Source organism: Heliangelus exortis, chromosome 1, assembly GCF_036169615.1.
Source record: "Heliangelus exortis chromosome 1, bHelExo1.hap1, whole genome shotgun sequence".
In the NCBI taxonomy this organism is placed as follows: Eukaryota; Metazoa; Chordata; class Aves; order Apodiformes; family Trochilidae; genus Heliangelus; species Heliangelus exortis.
The window spans coordinates 103,520,821-103,527,192 of NC_092422.1; positions in this window are offsets into that span (position 1 = coordinate 103,520,821).

Below are 6,372 nucleotides of genomic sequence, written 5' to 3' on the forward strand. Positions count from 1 at the left end.
GCACAGCATTTACCAGTTAAAAAAAAAATAATGGTTCCTTCAAACTCTAGTGTTCTTTCTTTCCTTCTGACACTATTGTTCTTTTCACTGTATCAAGGCAGGACTTATTCCTGATATTTTCTCAGTCTCATTCTGAAAACCTTATTAGGAATTCAGATAATATAGAAGAACTTAGCTGCTATAATTCATTGCTTCTAGGAGTTGATAGTGTTCATTGATTCACCTTAAAGTTACCAAATACAATCCAAGCTTCATATAAATTAAAGTGTCCAAAAAGTAGTACAGTATACTTTTTACGTAGTTCAGCTTGTTCCATCAATTTTCAAACTCCCTTTTAGCTCTCCACTATTGCATACACCTGTTAAACTGAGAGAATCACATGCAGTACCTTTTTTACTTAACTTATTAAAATTCAGGATTGAATTAGAAAGGCCCTAAATATCAAGAGTCATTTAATACACTAGTAGGAATATTAAAGGTTAAATTTATTAATATGTATCCTTATAATTTTTTTCATTGTACATGTAGGTGTGAACAGATTTTAAGGACTATTACCAGACGTTAGGAATTTAAATGAAATATTACCTAGAAAGAAATTCCTGACTTACAGCAGAGAGATCCAGGCAACAGCTTTGTTTCGAAGCCACAAGAGAAAAGGAGACGGATAGTGCCATCTGTTGGTCATTTTGAAATGGACATCATTTAATGGAAGTTGGTGGTCTGGAGCATTACCTGTTATGTGTGAAGACTATTCAGAGGGTTAATCAGCGAGATTAACCACTAGAACAGCCTTAATAGTGACCCACGACGTACAGTGGTGTGTGCAAAGCACCGTAGGGCCACAATACCCCAGCACAGAGGCAGGAAACGGCACTGTTGACCTTCAAAGACTTAACACCAGATCTTTTTTTTTTTTTTTTTTTTTTTTGATACACCATGTATAGTAAAGCATACACCATGTATGGAAACAGGTTTTTAGAGGTTTTTTTTTTTTTTACCGTAGTGCATTGGAAACAAATCCTCAAATCTTCCCTGTCAACTGCACACAGGTTCAGATTGCTGAGTGGTGCACAAGAACTCAATTGCTATTGATGTGGTCCAGGTGCACACATAGCACACTTCAGTAAATAAGGAACTGAAAAAAGTCTCAAATAATAAGAATAATATACAACCATGAAGTCCTCTATCATGTTCCCATTTTGCATGATGCAACAGACTGCTCTCAAACTACTGAGAGCTCATATGACATCCCAAAGTGCTTCTTACACAATGTAAAAAGTCAGACGGGACCTAGGTCATTTCAGTTGGCCTCTGATGAGCCATGGTAGCACATTTAAAATATAGAAAGATATTCCTGAAAGGGAATCTGACAAGGCTCCAGCTCTGGTGCCCATTCACAGGAGACAACATTGACTGTTGAGCTCTGCCTTACAGTTGTGCATTCACTGCATCCCCACATTCCAAGGACATGTGGTCCTCCAGGACTGGGTACATTGCCCAGGGCCATGACTCCTTGCCAGCTGAGGACATGAGTCTCTTGAGAAGGACTTCCAGAGTTAAAGTTTCTGTCAGACAACAGGATTTTTGGATGGAGAGAATAACTTCTTGGAGAGGAAAGTCCTTCCAGAATAGCTGTCAAAATCTCAGAAGGAAGAACCATTTTTCCTGACATTACTTCATTTGCCCTGTAGCAAGACTCAGCATCAGAAGGTGGCTGAGTAATAGGCACCAAGATACCGTTTGTAAAGATGTGGGTACTGAAGTATGGACAGGAGCACAAGAAGGAACAGAAATAAAATCTGTTTTGTACGGTCACACGACCCCCATTCATATGCATACTTACTAGCAAACATCATTTCTCTATGAATCCTCCCATAGGAATTAAAATATTAAATAGCTAATGACTATGCTGTCAGCAAGTAAGAGCAGTAATAGGCTTAGTCAGGATGTTGGACAACAGCATAATGTGGAGACAGAGTGAGGGTCTTTTAAAGATTTAACATCAAGAATTCGCTTTTGAAATACATTTACATATCTATAACAACCTTAGTCTCTGTTTTCATTTTCCATTCACAGTTCATTTTTGCAGCCATGCAAAGGGTAGGTGAGTAGTAGTAGAATGAAACAGACATTAACAGATTTTGAATTTCATGTTCACTCACCAAAATGTAGATTTATGCTTAAGAACAATGAAGGTTCAATGACTGTTAGCAGGTTTGTCCATATATAATGAAATCACTGTGGGGAGAGAGGCAGGAAACCACTCTGCAAACTTTGTCTTCACTGCATATATTTTGGGTTAAGAATTAAAAGCCCTGTATTATCTCAGGATTATTTACTCCATATACATATGATCTCTCAAACGTGAAACTGTCAATAGACTCTATTGTGTCAAAATATTAATTCCAGATAATGCAAGAGAGTACAGCAGCATGTTACACTCGACAGAAGTTTTTTGTTAGATTGTCAGAGGTGTAAATGCATGTGAAAGTATTTGCAGTTTCACTGAATCAGTCATCAGTATCACCATTAATCAATAATGATCTGACCTTTTATGTTTGCAATAGCAAAGATATAGTCTGTTACTAGGTAATTTTTTCTTGTTTATTTGTTTAAATAAGGAGAATCATAACTAGGAAAGAAAAAAAAAAAAAAAAAAAAAAAAAAAAAAAAAAAAAAAAGAGGGAGAGAGAGAGCTTTAGGCAATTGGCTTTTCCAAACTGTTTGTCGAGATAATTGGAAAATGTATGAAAATGCTGCCCCAAACACCTTAATAGATGCAAAAATCTCATATACTTCCAGAGAGTTGGAGATTTTCCTGAGGGACACCAGGAGAGAGCTTCATTGTATTTGATAATATGTCTCCATTGGAAAGAGATTTCAGGATACATTATAATTTTGTTAAACTCTATTAGACTCCATGTCTGCTCCCAATCATACTATATCATATCTGCTAATTGTAACAGAAAAACCTTTTTTTCTTCTAGTACACATGAAAACATTAAAACATTAAACAAGAACTCCCTATGAATGAAAGCACTTTTATAATTTTGTAGTGTGAAAAATTCCCTGAGGCACAGACAAGCAACTACAGAAATCAAAACATTCAATAGTACAAGAGATTCCGGTATTATTTTGCTACTTCTTCACAAATTTTCTCTCAGACTGGTTCAAATCTTTGTTCAGTTTTCACTTTTTCAGTGCCAAAATGATACTGTCACCAACTATAGAAACAGTTTATCTTTTCTTGCATCTCTGAAGGGTATACTGAAATCTAGCATACAAGAGTCAAATGATGTTACAGATATTGTAGTATTTTGTACTTATAATGAATCCTGGAAATTTTAAGAGAGGCTTTTTTTTTCCTTTTAAAATTCATGCATGAAAAAAAACCCTTGCATTAAAAAAAAAAAATCTAGATAGTTTGAGCTATTGTTTTTTTAACAGATGCACTGCTTCTTGCCACACAGTTTGCCTCCATTTACCACTTGGAATCCACCACTAATATCTTCTGATTACTCTTTTCTGGCCAAATACCAAAGAGAAGGAATAAGCAACACAAAGAAACAGACTCTCCACCATTAGTGGTATGTTTGTTTTCTGAAATAAATACTATGGAAGACAGAGGAGGAAATGGGTAATTTGCTGGTTGCATCCAGCACAAACAGTAGGAGATGAATGCAGTAAAACAGCAATGTAGACCCTTGCATAGAATAACTGCTAATTTTCAGAAGAGCAAGAGGCTCACTAGTTATGCAGCACCATCCTGACTTAAAAGATAATTCTCCCTAAGCCTTACTGACAGTCAGCCCAGGCTGCATTCAGCAGTAAAAGCAAACCATGGCACACACTGCTCTTTATTCAGCTTCTGTAATCCTGTCTCAAGCTTTTGGAGCACATGAAGAGGAGGGGTGCATTTGTATGCCAGACTGATGTGTCATACAGTAAAACATAGAACTGAGCTGTCAGTCTCCAGACAAAAAAAATGAAACACAAGATTTACTACTGCCATCCTCAGTGAACTAGAAGAGCAATCACAACAGTGGGTGGTAAACTATTCTGATCTAAGCATTAGATAATAATCTCACAAAAAAAAAAAAAAAAAAAAAAAAAAAAAAAAATTACATATCTAAATCTTCATAGCAACAGCACTGAGTAAAACTGCAGACTAAAAGAGGGTTCTAGTGTTTGAAAGCTGAAGATGTCTGTCCACAGAAGTTTTCAAGGATCATAGAAGCAATCAAGGATGGCACAAAACTGTAGCAAATAATAGGCTTCTTACTTGTTTTTTGACAACAGCACTCAAAACAACGGCAGACTAATAAGTTTTTGAGCTCAGGCAGAAGCTGGTTGGCTACAAATGACAAGATGGCAAATGCAGGTATATAAAGAGACCCATAGAATGTGATATTCCCTAACCAAAGGCAGTTTGAATGCCATCAGCTTAGTTTAAATTTTAATTAGATTTTACTGTAACAAATAAACATAGATTGTGCTAATGCATAGAGACATGAGTACTGCCGCCAAGACTGATAATAAAATATTATGTGTATTCATAATTTGGACAATCACAAATCTGTCCTTATTTTACAGCCAAAAAACATTCTTAAAAACCCAACCGATGGGTTGGTTTAGGTTGATGAAATTGTCAAGGTAATCGCAGAAAATTGCAGAAAAAAATTGTTTTGCTCACAAATGAAAAATAAAATACAACGACCATCCCTCAACCGCAAATTCCTTTTGGTACAAATTCTGGAATGCAGTTTTACATTGTTGGGTTTTAGGTTGGCTTTTTTATTATCATGCCATTATATCCTCTTTCACACAGTGTTTTGAAACACATGCATGTTAATTACTTCTCTGCTTTACATAGAATATTTATGGAAGATTTTAACTGCAAGTCATAAATTAATTAATAATGGTAGACAATAACACCAAAAACTAGTTCCCGCTAAATACTATCTTCCCAAAGTTAATGACAACCCTTTATACAAGACATTAGCCTATTAGAGGCAATAATTTTATCCAGGAAAAAAAAAAAAAAAAAAAAAAAAAAAAATTGCTTAGAATACCTGCTTGGTTTGATACATTCAGCTTCTTTAGTGTGACAGGATATCTGAACAATAATAATAAAAGAAATAATTTTGATGCGTTACCCAGTCATAAAACTGGACCTTTTTCCTTCCTTTGTGTCAAGGAGGAACTATTTTTCAAATTCATGCATCGACACTGAAATAGTTTTGTTTTGCAAATTTTCTGAAGTTCTCATTCTTCAGATGCCATACAGACCCTCTATAAAAGGGCAATACTTTCCAGGTAATAGTTTCCCCACCTACTCTGCTTTTCCCCCTGTACTCCACTCTTATGAGACTCTACCTGGGGTTCTGTGTCCAGTTCTGGAGTACCCCAGCACAGGAAGGACATGGAGCTGTTGGAGCAAGTCCAGAGGAGAGCCACGAAGATGATGAGAGGGCTGGAACATCTCTCCTAAGAGAGGCTGCGAAGGTTGGGGTTGTTCAGCCTGGAGAAGAGAAGGCGCTAGAAAGACCTTTAGTTGCCATCCTGTACTTGAAGGGGGTACAGGAAAGATGGGGAAGGTCTTTTTGCAAGGGCGTTTAGGAACTGGATGAAAAGGAATGGTTTTAAGCTGAAAGAGAGTAGATTTAGATAAAATGTTGGGAAGAAATTCTTTAGTGTGAGAGTGATGAGACACTGGAACAGGCTGCCCACATGAACTGTGGATCCTCCCTCACTCTAAGTCCAGGATGGATAGAACTTTTAGCATCCTGGTCTAGTGGGAGGTGTCCCTGCCCATGGCAGAGGGGTGATCTTTAAGGTCCCGTCCAACCAAAACCATTCCATGATACTATTTACTACTTTTATGTCGCTGATCCAAAGTAAACACTTTGGTTGTCCACTAACGCTAAAAGAACATATTCTTCTTTCAGGTAATTGTTTAAGAAAATTTGCATCTAGGTGCAAGATGTCATATGACAACTGCTTGATACAGCTTTTCTTAACATCAAGGATATTTTGTATGCTAATGAGAAAGGGGGCTTGGTAATAAAATCAGTTGTAAAAGGAAGATGACATCACAAACACTAACTGACGTTTTGAGTAATTTAAAGACTAATACTTGTTCAAATGCAAAAAGTTTGGTTTATTTTACTGAATAAACATAGGAAAAGAGGAATTTTTTTTTGGGGGGGGTGTTTTATTACCATATTAAAACTTCTCTAGAGCTGAGTTAATGTCTCAGGTGACATAAAACTCTAAAGAAATTCTTAAAACTTCCTGAACAAAAGACATAAGCACAGGAAGTTAGAAGGTTGAAGAGTTGTGGCTTTCATTTATTCTCCTGAGCTGAAGCCA